Genomic DNA, 15685 nt, shown 5'->3' with positions numbered 1-15685 from the left:
AGAGGTCCTAGTTGGCCACGGAGTTTTAGTTTAAGCTAAATCACTTGACTCAAGTTAGTGACCTTCTCTTCAGCATGTATTTTGAGATTTATAAAACATTATTAATTAGGGGTTTCGGTTAATCAGAGTTTTATAGACTATCCAATTTTCTATTGCCTAGAACTCATTAAATGTTGGGTTGGATGACTAGAAAAGAAAGTAAATAAACTGAAGATTTAAGGTTTGAGGGTGTATTTTATTCTTTCCCATCTATATTCTTAAGGTACTATTTTTAAAACAAAGAAATCACAAACTCTCAAAAGAAAGAAAGAGATGAAGGAAGGAAGGAAGGAAGGAAAGAAGGAAGGAAGGAAGGAAGAAAGGAGGGAGGGAGGAGAACCCACAGTACTGTATAATATTATCTACTGTATTTTAAAACAATTCATCAGAGATAAGGAAATACATGTAGAAATCCACTTATTTTGCCCTATATTTGTCCCTCTGCTCCAGATCAGCAAAGAGTTAACAATACTTAAATACTAACATTTATTGAATGTCTACAATGTAGTAGATACTATGCTAAGTGTATAGAATGAATTATTTAATACAACACTGTGAGCCATGTCCCCAGTTCACCAAGAAAGGAAATGGCGGCAAAGAGTATACAAGCCTATGGCCCGAGGTCAGATATCTGCTGTGCAGAGCACTGAGCAGTGATGTTGAGAGAGCCCATCAACTAGGATGGCCTAATTAAAGACTCTGTGGTTGTTTCAGGGTTTCTGGCCACATTCAAAGGAAACCACTGAGTAACTGAGGGAACTGCTGCCTGATCAAACTGATTGAACCCAACTGATTTTAGATGATGTCCGAATTTTTTAGTCATTTACATACCAAACCAGGTGAACGGCACACAGTTCCCATTGATTACCCAGCAATCACTATCCTTGTGGCTCAGCCAAACCTAATCATCTGGAAAACAGTTGATCTGGGTTTTGTGTAACTAGAACTGTCCTTGTGAAACGTAAAGAATGGAACCACTCTACTAAATGCAAACCTTAATAAAATCTTAGCGCTCCTCTCCCACTTCCAACTCTCCAGTAAAGTTAAGTGACATTTTATTTAGTTTACTGACATCTCACATGTGCGAGCCAGTAAAGTTCACAATTGTTACTCCACACAGCTGTGGTTTACAGCTTCTCTTCGCACACAACACGCTGGCACCAGAGCAAAATGATTAACTTTTATATGCTTCTAACATATGGACCAGACTGTTAGAAGCTGGTCTTGTGTTCTAAAGAGAAAAATAGTTTTTATTAACATGACCCAAATTCCTGGGGAAAAAAGCATTAAGTTGTGATCCATCTCTAAGTAGAGAGATTATAATTATGATGGCTTTGTTTCTAATTCACTTTATTTGAAGTGCCTGGAGTTACCTTTTAGTAAGGTGGGGAGGGGGGAGGATGGCCTGAAAGCCCCATGATAAAGAGATTTTGTAGTGGGATGAATTAATAAACTGTAAATGGCCTTGAGACTTTTCCTCAATATGAGCTATGAAATAAATGCAAAGAACCTTTCATCTTAAATGCGAACATATTTCTTCTCTATGAATAAGAAGGATTCTGGTGAGAGAAGAAGAATTTGTTTTTCTTGCATTTCTGACCATTTGAAAAATCAAAGCTGCCATATTTGCTGTACTTGACAAGATCATTAAAGAAATAAAATAAAATGGCCCTCAATTGTACTGCTACTTAAAAATAAAACGTACGTTCACTGTCACGTTTAGGAGCTATGAAAGAAGTATTAAAATGTGTTGAGGAAAGATAGTGGATCTGATTCATAACAGATACTTTCCCAATATTAGAGCCATTATTACAACTCATTAGTGAACGTTATTTTAGTTTTTGTCTTTCAAGGACACAGCAGCAACAGGGTCCCTAGAGCTAGGAAAGCATGAAGAACTTTTGGAAATGGATTTAAGATCCACACTGGAAGACTGCCCTGGAAAAGAAAGACTCAGGGAGAAAATTTTCTGATCAGCAATGCCTCAGTAAGTCCCACTTGACTCTTGACCCTCAAGATGCTTTTCTCAAAAAAGCATCTTATTGGTTTCAGAAGCCCTGTACAGGAGAGCCATCTCTTGGTATTTCTCAGTAAAGATGCTTATGGAATTTCACACCTAGTATTCCCCATGCTTTTTGACCATAGAAATCTCTTCTTTACCTCACACTTCATCACATCCCACAAACCTAGAGTTTCATGAAACACGCTTGGGAAAACACTGCTCTTGATACTGACGATATGGGACCTTTCTATCTCTGCAAAGAGAGCCAAGGGAACTTTCCACAAGCTTGTGCTGGAACTCTGCAAATCCAGAACACCGACTTTTCTCACATACTGGGAAATAGGCTGAAGTCTGAATGCAGTAAAATATTATTTTATGAAGAAAGAAGAATTTATTTTCTTTGGAAGGACCAGCAAGAAGGGCTCTTTGGCATTTCTGCAATTCTCTTTGAGAGCAGGAATGAGGCACATCTGTGGCTAGGGCAGCGATTCTCTGTAGCCACCACGTTATTCAACGTGGTAGCTGCAGAACACATGAAATGTGGTTAGTCCAAACTAGATGTGCCGTAAGTAAAAAATACACACCAGATTTCAAAGACTTAGTTTAAAAAAAGAAAAAAGGTACGATATCTCAATAATTTTTATATTGATTACTTGTTGAATGATAATATTTTTGATATGTTGAGTAAAGATATATTAGTAAAAGTAATGTTGTCTGTGCTGTAGACTAAATGTTTGTGTTCCCCACCCCCTACAAATTCATATGCTAAATCTTAACCCCCAATGTGATGGTATTCGGAGGTAAGGCCTTTGGGAGTTAAGTGATTCATGAAGGCAGAGCCCTTATCAATAGGATTAGTGTCCTAATGAAAGAGACCCCTGAGAGCTCCCTCACCCCTTCTGCCATCTGAGGACACAGTGAAAAGACAGCCAACTATGGACCAGGAAATGGTCCCTCACCAGGCATCAAATCTGTTGGTGCCTTGATCTTGAACTTCCCAGCCTCCAGAACGGTGAGAAATAAATTTCTGTTGTTTATTAGCCACGCAGTCTGTGGTATTGTGTTATAGCAGCCCAATGGTCTAAGACAACCTGCTTCTTTTTACTTTTGAAAATGTGATGAATAGAACATTTTATATTACAGTGGACAGCACGGTGCAATAGACCAATGAACAACAGAGAGCCAGTGACAGCTCTCAAACCACAGTAACTCCAGACTGAAAGTTTGGCGTAGGGATTACTAGAGGTTGGTCTGTTTGACCTTAAGCTTCCTTCTACTTGAGAGGTTCTTCTTCACGCAAAGCCCTCACTTTGCAGATGGGAAGCTAGTTCAGAAAATTGAATTAAACCCTTTGGGTGCAAAGTACCAACCCAGGTCAAACTCAGCCTGTCTCCTGACTTATAGCCCAGGGCTCTTTATTCCACCACAGTTGACTGGGTGGAAGAAACTGCAGGTAGACGTTTTAAAAGGAAAGAAACATTCAAGCTGCTTACATTTGAACCAAAAGACAAATAAGCAAAAAAAACCCCAGCACCTGGGGAATACAAACTCAAAACCTACAGGCATTCAGGGATTCGAAAAAACAAACCAAAACAAGAATTTCAAGAGATGAATGATCTCTTGCCTCACAACCACACCACACATACACTTTGTCCTCAACAAGCCTAGCAAAGAAAATCAAAGATTCTTCTAGACAAGGGCTGAAAACCATTAACAAAGGGAGATGCGGGAAGGTGTGAAGTTTCTTCCTGGAAGGTCCAGCGGTTGCCAGGACCCTCTGCCTTCCGCTCCAGCTTGTCAAAGGGCAGAAGGGGACACTGCTCCCCATGGAACCTCACAGAGGCAGCAGAGGTCTCTTGGCTGGTCCTCCCAGTTGGCTGTGGCAGTAATAGAAGGGAGTGTGACCACACGGGCACCCAGAGTCCCCAGGGTGCCCACGTTTCTGAGTAAGTACATGGATCTCGGGCTTCCCAACAAAGTACTTAGAGCACGTGCGTGTGCTGTTTGCTTCTGGGAAAGCCCACCCTGTCCACTCCACCAAGAAGGGGGCCGGCAATCAAGCTCAAATGCTAGAGATGTAGCTGCGGTTCTATCTGAGCTGCTCTGGCATCTGAGTCCTAATAGGGCTTCACGCGTGTCTCCCCAGATTCAGAATATGGAGTTCTAGGTGGACCTCTGGATTTCACAACTTGTTGAAATATATCTCTCATGCTGGTGGGCTCCCAGCCAGCACCATAAATAAGGATGACCCAAATACATTTCAAGTGCTCTCAAGACCACAAGGAAATTCCGTTCACAAAGTACACTCCCTGCCTGAAAAGACAGACTCTCCTGAGCACCTCGTATGTGCCAGGTGCCTCTCCAGGAGCTAGAAAGAGAATCTTACTGAATGGACAAAATCCTGTCCTCATGGAACTTACACCCCAGTGGCGCCAGGGATTTCACCCAACCCAGACCAAGAACTTCCTGGAGGAGGTGATGCTAGGGCTGAGTTTTCGAGGAAGAAAAAAGGATTTGGAGGCAGGGAAGGGGCAGGGTTGGAAGGTGTGGTGATGAGGGTGGGAGTGGGGGACAGAAGTAATCTCAGAGCAGAATTAACATGTTGTAATGGCATGGAACAGTGAAGTACTGTGAACAGTCGTGACTATTATTTTCTGTATATAAATGAAATAGAAGACATGGTCCTTGTTCTCACGAAGCTTACAGTCTTCCCAAGTAGACAAGCTGGTTGCATGAGGCACAACTGCACAGCTGGGTAGCCCGACGTACTGAATTGCACAGCTCTGATGGTAGGTTGTTGGAGATGAGGCGCCCATGTGATTAACATTTGCTATTTTGCTCTGTTCCTGAGACAAGAATCTGACTCTCACCCACTCTGGGCTGGTGCTGGGAGGAATCCTCAGCTAGTGATGGAATCTGCCAGCCTCCCAGGGTCACACCTACAGAAAGCTTTGTGGTTCTCTGCTGTGCCTCGAGCATGAAATCAGCATAATGAGGCATCTCAGTTCACTGGGGATAAACAAGAAACGGTTCCACTTTTTCCTGTAACTTCCCCACCCCTGCTGACCCCTCACCTTTCTGTGAGGATGGCAGCTCCATTAACTATGTTTAAGCCCATTTCACAGATTTTCAGATATTTTCTGTTATTAAAGATTACTTTTGGTTTTGAAGATTCTTTCTTATTTATTTTTAACCTTTAATATCATCTCAAGTCAAAGCTCTTTTTCCGACTGTTCCTTTCCCTCCAGGCTGGATTGATACCATCATGGCCTGAAGCAGTCTTCTCTCTCACCCCGCTGCTCTGGGCTAGCTGCTCTGGCGTGGGAGGGGGAGGAAGGAAAAAGGCGAGGGCCGAGCTCTCTTTCTCAGACTGGGTGAGGCTGCAAACCCTCTCTGGCTGGACACAACAGTCCCTGGGCTTTATGGGGAAAGGCGGTGGCCCCATACGGCCCCCTGGTAAGGGGGCTCACATGGAACAGCTCCCTCAGCAATTAGGGATCTGTTAGGGGCTGAACTGTAGTCCCCCCTTCCCTGACCATATTCATATGTTGAAGTCCTAATGCCCAGTACCTCAGAAGGTGACCATATTTGGAGATAGGACCTGGTTCTCTCTAGTTAGTCTTTAACACCCTGTTCAAGTTTTTCTTTCTTACTCTGAAGCTGTTCCCTTCAGGAGCCCATCATCGTTTATCCACCCTGCTTCCCTCCCTCTGCCCTGAGTCCTTTCCTCCCCATCCTGTTCACTTACTCATCCCACTTCCACCTCCCTCTCCTTTCCAGGGCTGCAGACCCTGGCGTAGAATGCCTCATTACACCAGGCTTTACATTTAATTTTTCTCTAGTCTCCTATTTAAAAAAAAAAAAAAAAAAAACTCTTCCAAGAAACCTTTCTTAGTTAAAAGAACTTTCTCCACATTGAACCATGATATTTCCATGACTTTTCCTTCTACTGATAGTTTTACTTGTATAGATACAGTGCTTATATTGCCCCATTTATTGATTTACATGCCTGTTGTGCATCCCTTAAACATTTTAGGATTTGGCTCTGTTTATCTGTCACTGACTATTCTGACTGGGATTTTCTTTTATTCCTTCTAGAAGGCACCAGATCTAGAAGGATGATAAATACGCATTGGTTGTTGACTGAGATGCACTCCCAAATTAGAAGAAAGAGGCAGGCCTCTGTACAAGGAGGAACTGACTTGCCAGGCTCCCTGACAGAGTTGGCTCATTCGCGCCTCTCCCTTTCAGGAAGAGCAGAGCACTGTCCATGTCTGTGCCCTGGAACTTTGTCACTTAGAGTCAGCTCATCTTGCCAGACTCGTGTGCTGAACTGCCAGCATGCAGGAGCAGCCATCAGTGGAAAATGAAAACTCTTAGAGATGGTTACAAAAAGGCACCCTCTTAAGAGCTTAATGCCGTTAATTTGGGGAGTTACAGAATCAGGACCAGACCATCCACAGCAAGGATTTCAGCAGTGAAGGTGTTACTGAGCTTTGCAGCTACAGGGTGGGGACTCGTCTTGCCTCTACTCCCCATCCAAATAAAAAGGGGAACCAACGGAAGTCAAGGCAGAGAAAATTTACTGTTGATTTTTACTGCAAATCAAATTCCAAGGGAGAAACCTGAGAGTCCTCAGACAGAAGAGGGCAACAGAGACAAAATTCATTTCCAGATTCTGAAGCAAAACCAGACTTTGAGGCTCAGAGAATATCCCCTCCGTGGTATTCTTGTTTTCTCTAGTTTCTCCCAAGTTCCTAACTCCTTTAAAACCCCACACTCCTATTTGGAAGTCAGAATTCATGATTCAAAGACAGAAATGGATTTTTCAAGTTCCTTTTGAAACCCCCTCTTCTCTTTCCTCCCCTGAGTCTTTTGAACTCTTCTCTAGTTTACTTGTAGCAAGTGGAACATTCCCCCAACAGGAAAATAGGCCATGAAACCTTCTTATAACATCTTTCCTTTTAATGTTTTTCTACCTCCACCATTCAGTTTGAAAAGTCCCAGCTGAAGGGTTGGAAAGCAGTGTTGCTGCCACATCCAATTTTCACATATAAAGTCTTCAGAGAATCTCCCATTAATAGGAAGGATCACAAAGAAAATTTTGACATGTCTGAAGTGGTCAAAGAGTGGTCGCAAAAGCAGAGAGGGGAACAGAGAGGATCCGTCCTGACTGCAGCTGCCTCCGTTTACCTGATGGTCACTGGGCATCTCAGAACGAGAACACACCCTTCAGGCAGAGATGTTTCCACCACGAGGCGCAGCTGGGCGCCCACAGAAACGGCTGCTGGGAAGGGAGCTGCAGCACCCTGGGAGAAGCTGACCACCCTGGACCCAAGAGCTCATGCTCCACGTTTTCCACCCTTTTCAGTGTTTGGGGATGTAGGACGTGAACAGGAAGGTGCGAACAGGAAACTTGAAAATGCCAACTGGATTACTCTCTCTGATTTTATATTACAGTTTTACACAAACATACTCAGAGGTTAATCCTCTTAACCTTGATAAGCGATTAAACCAAGGGCCAATACTTCTATTTGATATCCACCAACGAAGGGATTGTCACCCGCCCAGCAGTCCAGGAGAGGAGGCTGACTTTTTTCAAGGAATGTCAGCTGGAAGCTCTCTGACCCCTGTGTTTGAAAGCAAAGGAGAGCAGGAGTCTGGCTACCAGGACACTTGAACTTAACTGGACAGGACATCTTAGATAAAGAAATTTAAAGTTTTTCTTTGCATTTTATGATTCTTCTCTATCCTTCGGGGAAAAGAAGTATTATTGTGAAATAGATTGCATGTGTATAAAAGTGTACAAAATATAAATGTACAGCACAATGAATATTACAAAGCAAAGTCCATGCAGCCACCACCAAGACCAGGAGCTAAAGCATTGCCAACATCCGTTAGGGGCCTCTCCTCTCGAAATCGAGGAGCCCAACCCTGGACCTCTTTTTAAAGTTTGGGGTTAATAGCTTCCAAGGTTTCCCAACTTTGACCTTTCTCCTTCCTCTCTGTAGTTCATCCCCTAAAAGAAATTTGTAAAGTAATTGTCCATAATATGTATGCTCACTGAACTAGTGCCCTGTTTAAGTATTTAAGGGTTTGAAGTAGGATAAATAAAAATTTAAAAAACCAAGAAAATAGTTTCTCATGCGCTGAAAATATTAGCATATTCTTTTCTAAAATGCTAGGATGCATGGGACCTTGCTGCCAGCCACAATGCTGAGATGGACAGCTACATCGCCCTTCCTAAAGGGTAAGTGCTGGAAACAAGTATTTGCATTATTAGCAAAAATAATACAACCTACTTCTGTCCAGGTTTTCCCACTTGCAAAGGCTGTAATACAGGGACTTCCCTGGTGGTGCAGCAGTTAAGAATCCGCCTGCCAGTGCAAGGTTCACGGGTTTGAGCCCTGGTCCGGGAAGATCTCACATGCCGCAGACCAACTAAGCCCATGCACCACAACTACTGAGCCTGTGCTCTATAGCCCGTAAGCCACAACTACTGAAGCCTGCATGCATAGAGCCCGTGCTCCGCAACAAAGAGGAGCCACCGCAATGAGAAGCCCGCGCACAGCAACGAAGAGTAGCCCCTGCTCACCACAACTAGGGAAAGCCCATGCACAGCAATGAAGACCCAACGCAGCCAAAAATAAATAAATAAATTAATAATAATAATTAAAAGGCTATAATATAATAAAACCAAAAAATATAGAATGTGGAGCTTTTAACCTTTAGAAGCTTAATTAATATTCTGACCTTCAACATAGGACACACAGTCTCTTTAAAACTGAAGTCTGAAAGCAAATATCGTCATAAGGAGAGAAATTAGTGCCCAATTCTAGATGGAAAGTGATGGTAAAACAAAGTTCCAGTTGCACAAGTCTTTTAGATAGCCTCATCCACCAGAGGGCAGAGAGCAGAAGCAAGAAGAACTACAATCCTGCAGCCTGTGGAACAAAAACCACATTCACACAAAGACAGACAAGATGAAAGGCAGAGGGCTATGTACAGATGAAGGAACAAGAAAAAACCCCAGAAAAACAACGAAATGAAGTGGAGATAGGCAACCTTCCAAAAAAGGAATTCAGAATAATGATACTGAAGATGATCCAGGACCTTGGAAAAAGAATGGAGGCAAAGATCAAGAAGATGCAAGAAATATTTAACAAAGACCTAGAAGAATTAAAGAACAAACAAACAGAGATGAACAATACAATAACTGAAATGAAAACTACACTAGAAGGAATCAATAGCAGAATAACTGAGGCAGAAGAACGGATAAGTGACCTGGAAGACAGAATGGTGGAATTCACTGCTGCAGAACAGAATAAAGAAAAACAGAATGAAAAGAAATGAAGACAGCCTAAGAGACCTCTGGGACAACGTTAAACACAACAACTTTCGCATTATCGGGGTCTCAGAAGGAGAAGAGAGAGAGAAAGGACCAGACAAAATATTTGAAGGGATTATAGTCAAAAACCTCCCTAACATGGGAAAGGAAATAGCCACCCAAGTCCAGGAAGTGCACAGAGTCCCATACAGGATAAAGCCAAAGAGAATCACGCCAAGACACATAGTAATCAAATTGGCAAAAAATTAAAGACAAAGAAAAATTATTGAAAGCAGCAAGGGAAAAATGACAAAAAACATACAAGGGAACTCCCATAAGGTTAACAGCTGATTTTTCGGCAGAAACTCTACAAGCCAGAACGGAGTGGCATGATATACTTAAAGTGATGAAAGGGAAGAACCTACAACCAATATTACTCTACCCGGCAAGGATCTCATTCAGATTCGACGGAGAAATCAAAAGCTTTACAGACAAGCAAAACCTAAGAGAATTCAGCACCACCAAAGCAGCTCTACAACAAATGCTAAAGGAACTTCTCTAAGTCAGAAACACAAGAGAAAAAAAGGACCTACAAAAACAAACCCAAAACAATTAAGAAAATGGTCACAGGAACATACATATCGATAATTACCTTAAACGTGAATGAATTAAATGCTCCAACCCAAAGGCACAGGTGTGCTGAATGGATACAAAAACAAAACCCATATATATGCTGTCTACAGGAGACCCACTTCAGACCTAGGGACACATACAGACTGAAAGTGAGGGGATGGAAAAAGATATTCCGTGCAAATGGAAATCAAAAGAAAGCTGGAGTAGCAATACTCATATCAGATAAAATAGACTTTAAAATAAAGAATGTTACAAGAGACAAGGAAGGACACTACATAATGATCAAGGGATCAATCCAAGAAGAAGATATAACAATTATAAATATATATGCACCCAACATAGGAGCACCTCAATACATAAGGCAACTGCTAACAGCTATAAAAAAGGAAATCGACAGTAACACAAGAATAGTGGGGGGCTTTAACACCTCACTTACACCAATGGACAGATCATCCAAAATGAAAATAAATAAGGAAACAGAAGCTTTAAATGACACAATAGACTAGATAGATTTAATTGATATCTGTAGGACATTCCATCCCAAAACAGCGGATTATAGTTTCTTCTCAAGTGCACACAGAACATTCTCCAGGATAGATCACATCTTGGGTCACAAATCAAACCTCAGTAAATATATATAAGAAAACTGAAATCATATCAAGCATCTTTTCTGACCACAACGCTATGAGATTAGAAATAAATTACAGGGAAAAATCATTAAAAACACAAACACATGGAGGCTAAACAATACGTTACTAAATAACCAAGAGATCATTGAAGAAATCGAAGAGGAAATCAAAAAATACCTAAAGACAAATGACAATGAAAACACGACAATCCAAAACCTATGGGATGCAGCAAAAGCAGTTCTAAGAGGGAAGTTTATAGCAATCCAATCCTACCTCAAGAAACAAGAAAAATCTCAAAACAACAATCTAACCTTACACCTAAAGGAACTAGAGAAAGAAGAACAAACAAAACACAAAGTTAGCAGAAGCAAAGAAATCATAAAGATCTACGCAGAAATAAATGAAAAAGAAACAAAGAAAACAATAGCAAAGATCAATATAACTAAAAGCTGGTTCTTTGAGAAGGTAAACAAAATTGATTAACCATTAACCAGACTCATCAAGAAAAAGAGGGAGAGGACTCAAATCAATAAAATTAGAAATGAAAAAGGAGAAATTACAACAGACACTGCAGAAATACAAAGCATCCTAAGACACTACTACAAGCAACTCTATGCCAATAAAATGGACAACCTGGAAGAAATAGACAAATACTTAGAAAGGTATAACCTTCCAAGACTGAACCAGGAAGAAATAGAAAATATGAACAGACCAATCACAAGTAATGAAATTGAAACTGTGATTAAAAATCTTCCAACAAACAAAAGTCCAGGACCAGATGGCTTCACAGGTGAATTCTATCAAACATTTAGAGAAGAGCTAACACCCATCCTTCTCAAAGTCCTCCAGAAAATTGCAGAGGAAGGAACACTCCCAAACTCATTCTATAAGGCTACCATCACCCTGATACCAAAACCAGACAAAGATACTACAAAAAAAGAAAATTACAGACCAATATCACGGATGAATATAGATGCAAAAATCCTCAACAAAATACTAGCAAACAGAATCCAACAACACATTAGAAGGATCATACACCATGATCAGTGGGATTTATCCCAGGGATGCAATGATTCTTCAATATACACAAACCAATCAGTGTGATACACCATATTAACAAACTGAAGAACAAAAAACATATGATCATCTCAATAGATGCAGAAAAAGCTTTTGACAAAATTCAACACCCATTTATGATAAAAACTCTCCAGAAAGTGGGCATAGAGGGAACCTACCTCAACATAATAAAGGCCATATACAACAAACCCACAGCAAACATCATTCTCAATGGTGAAAAACTGAAAGCATGTCCTCTAAGATCAGGAACAAGAAAAGGATGTCCACTCTAGCCACTATTACTCAACATAGTTTTGGAAGTCCTAGCCACGGCAATCAGAGAAGAAAAAGAAATAAAAGGAATACAAATAGGAAAAGAAGACGTAAAACTGTCACTGTTTGCAGATGACATGATACTATACACAGAGAATCCTAAAGATGCCACCAGAAAACTAGCAGAGCTAATCAATGAATTTGGTAAAGTTGCAGCATACAAAATTAATGCACAGAAATTGCTTGCATCCCTATACTCTAATGATAAAAAATCTGAAAGAGAAATTAAGGAAACACTCCCATTTACCTTTGCAACAAAATGAATAAAATACCTAGGAATAAACTTACCTAGGGAGACAAAACACCTGTATGCAGAAAACTATAAAACACTGATGAAAGAAATTAAAGATGATACCAACAGATGGAGAGATATACCATGTTCTTGGATTGGAAGAATCAACATTGTGAAAATGACTATACTACCCAAAGCATTCTACAGATTCAATGCAATCCCTATCAAACTACCAATGGCATTTTTTACAGAACTAGGACAAAAAATCTTAAAATTTGTATGGAGACACAAAAGACTCCGAGTAGCCAAAGCAGTCTTGAAGGAAAAAAATGGATCTGGAGGAATCAGACGCCCTGACTTCAGACTACACTACAAAGCTACAGTCATCAAGACAATATGGTAGTGGCACAAAAACAGAAACATACATCAATGGAACAAGATAGAAAGCCCAGAAATAAACCCACGCACCTACGGTCAACTAATCTATAACAAAGGAGGCAAGGATATACAATGGAGAAAGGACAGTCTCTTCAATAAGTGGTGCTGGGAAAACTGGACAGCTACATGTAAAAGAGTTAAATTAGAACACTTCCTAACATCATACACAAAAATAAACTCAAAATGGATTTGAGACCTAAATGTAAGGCCAGACACTATAAAACTCTTAGAGGAAAACATAGGAAGAACACTCTTTGACGTAAATGACAGCAAGATCTTTTTTGATCCACCTCCTAGAGTAACGGAAATAAAACCAAAAATAAACAAATGGGACCTAATGAAACTTAAAGCTTTTGCACAGCAAAGGAAACCATAAACAAGATGAAAAGACAACCCTCAGAATGGGAGAAAATATTTGCAAACAAATCAATGGACAAAGGATTAATCTCCAAAATATATAAACAACTCATGCAGCTCAATATTAAAGAAACAAACAACCCAATCCAAAAATGGGCAGAAGACCTAAATAGACATTTCTCCAAAGAAGACATACAGATGGCCAAGAAGCACATGAAAAGGTGCTCAACATCACTAATTATTAGAGAAACACAAATCAAAACTACAAGTTATCACCTCACACCAGTTAGTATGGGCATCATCAGAAAATCTACAAACAACAAATGCTGGGGAGGGTGTGGAGAAAAGGGAACCCTCTTGCACTGTTGGTGGGAATGTAAACTGATACAGTCGCTACGGAGAACAGTATGGAGGTTCCTTAAAAACTAAAAATAGAATTACCATATGATCCAGCAATCCCACTACTGGGCATATACCCAAAGAAAACCATAATTCAAAAAGACACATGCACCCCAATGTTCATTGCAGCACTATTTACAATAGCCAGGTCGTGGAAGCAACCTAAATGTCCATCAACAGACGAATGGAAAAAGAAGATGTGGTACATATATACAATGGAATATTACTCAGCCATAAAAAGGAACGAAATTGGGTCATTTGTTGAGAGGTGGATGGATCTAGAGACTGTCATACAGAATGAAGTAAGTCAGAAAGAAAAAAACAAATATCATATATTAACGCATGTATGTGGAACCTAGAAAAATGGTACAGATGAACTGGTTTGCAGGGTAGAAGTTGAGACACAAATGTAGAGAACAAACGTATGGACACAAAGGGGGGGAAGCCGCGGGGGGTGGGGGTGGGTTGAAATGGGCGATTGGGATTGACATGTATACAGTGATGTGTATAAAACTGATGACTAATAAGAACCTGCTGTATAAAAAAATAAATAAAATTAAGTATTTAAAAAAAAAAAGTTCCAGTTGCTTTTAGGGCAAAGCCACATTATCTTTATCTGTATAATCCCCTTTACTGCCTATACAGTGCCTTATTATTAGCAGCTCTTCTATAAATGTTTGTTGATTGAAGGCATTTTTCCATGAATAATTTCAGAAAAAGAAAACAGAATTATGCTTACTAGTTTTGATGTGTATTCATGGCTTCTTAATTATACTCAAAAATATAGTGGAGAAGAGAAAGTTAAGGATCTCAAAAGAAATTATTATGCATAATATACAACTCAGGAATACAAGGAAGCATGTCCGGAAAACATGTTTGTTCTAGTCTTAGTTTTCACTTTTGTTTCCTCCAGGTCATGTGGGGTGCAGTTTTAAGGCAAATGCAGAAAGAGTTATAAGACAGGAGGAAAGTTCTTTCAGAGAAAAGCAAAAATAAGAAGGGGAGGCTACCTCTTTGTTCTTCCTCCCTGGCTTTTAGGTTATCAAGGGCAACAGCAGGCTGGCTGCAGAGCCTGCCCTCTTGCACAGCGCCACCCAGTGGCCTAGACTGTGAACTTGTTTTTATTTTGCCAAAGGTTGAAAAATCAGAAATTCCGAAGTTGTGAACAGATTTGACAAGTCATTACTCATATTTATGGGAGGGTATAAATGCTAGCTAACAAGTCACTTGGATATATTTTATTTCAAAGAGGACATCTCCTATCAAAAATGGCCATGTCTTTGCTTCTGCACAAGTTACCTAGTGAGTTGATACACCTGAGTGTCTGGTGAGGGAGCCACAGCTGTGCCCACAGCTGCCCACTCTCCCCGAAGTTGATAATGAATCAAATCCTGGCTGTGCCCAATGGAGGTCTGGAGAAGAAGCTGGAGGGCAGCCTTCTGATGGGCACTCTACTATTTTCATTTAAAGGAGCATGTTGGAAAAAAGTTAAGAACATGGTTTCAAAGTAAAGATGAAAAAAACGTTGTAGATTATGACTTTTTTCTTAAGCAAGCTTTTCATTCCTCTGCACGCTGGTAAAATTCAGGCCTGGCAACCACACTCTTTTAGCTTGCAGAGGCCCCATGCCAGACACAATGCCAATAATTTCACGAGGGATGTGGAAAGAAAAAGAAATTATGAACAATGATACAGAGGTTTCTCTGCCTCCTTTCTTAAAAGCATATCTGCAGCTGTTTCCAGGCATAGCCTCAAAAACATAAAGCCCTTGAGAGGAGAGCTATGGGAAGATTGAGTCTGCTGCCCAGCCAAAGGCAGAAGAATCCCAGAGAAATCAAAGGAGCTTGACCCAGTTAGAATCTACTTGGTGAAACAGCAAAGACCAGGATGCTCCACTTTTTGGCTCTAGCTTCCTGCTCCTGCATGAGGACTGACTGAGCAACTACACAGAGGCTGACTGTAAGTAGACAAAGGCTGTGTATATAGGCCAGTGACAGACCTGTTCCAAGTAGGTTAGGAGAGCAGTGGGCTGGGGTCGATGACTAGGTGGGAAGTTGGACCAGCTGACCTCTGAGGACCCCATGATTGGATGACTTTGATTGGCCCCAGTCCCATTACTTGAAATAATACATAAATAGAAATAATCTTCCCAATAATTCTAGGTAAACTGAGATCATCCTAGAGTGTTTAGCATAAACTGATAATAACATCTGCTTTATTTATTTATTTTTTATTGGATG

At 40.7% G+C, this 15685-nt stretch overlaps 1 protein-coding gene across 1 annotated transcript in view; it reads right to left on the bottom strand.

Moving 5' to 3' along the window:
- Positions 1 to 15685, bottom strand: part of MYO3B (myosin IIIB) — a gene marked incomplete at both ends in the record, with an annotated part of 388194 nt that overhangs the window by 177878 nt on the left and 194631 nt on the right. The gene's annotated exons all lie outside the window — the stretch shown is intronic.

This window comes from Leucopleurus acutus (genome assembly GCF_964270905.1).
Source record: "Leucopleurus acutus genome assembly, chromosome: 6".
Lineage (NCBI taxonomy): Eukaryota > Metazoa > Chordata > Mammalia > Artiodactyla > Delphinidae > Leucopleurus > Leucopleurus acutus.
This window is presented reverse-complemented; position numbering and strand designations above follow the sequence as displayed.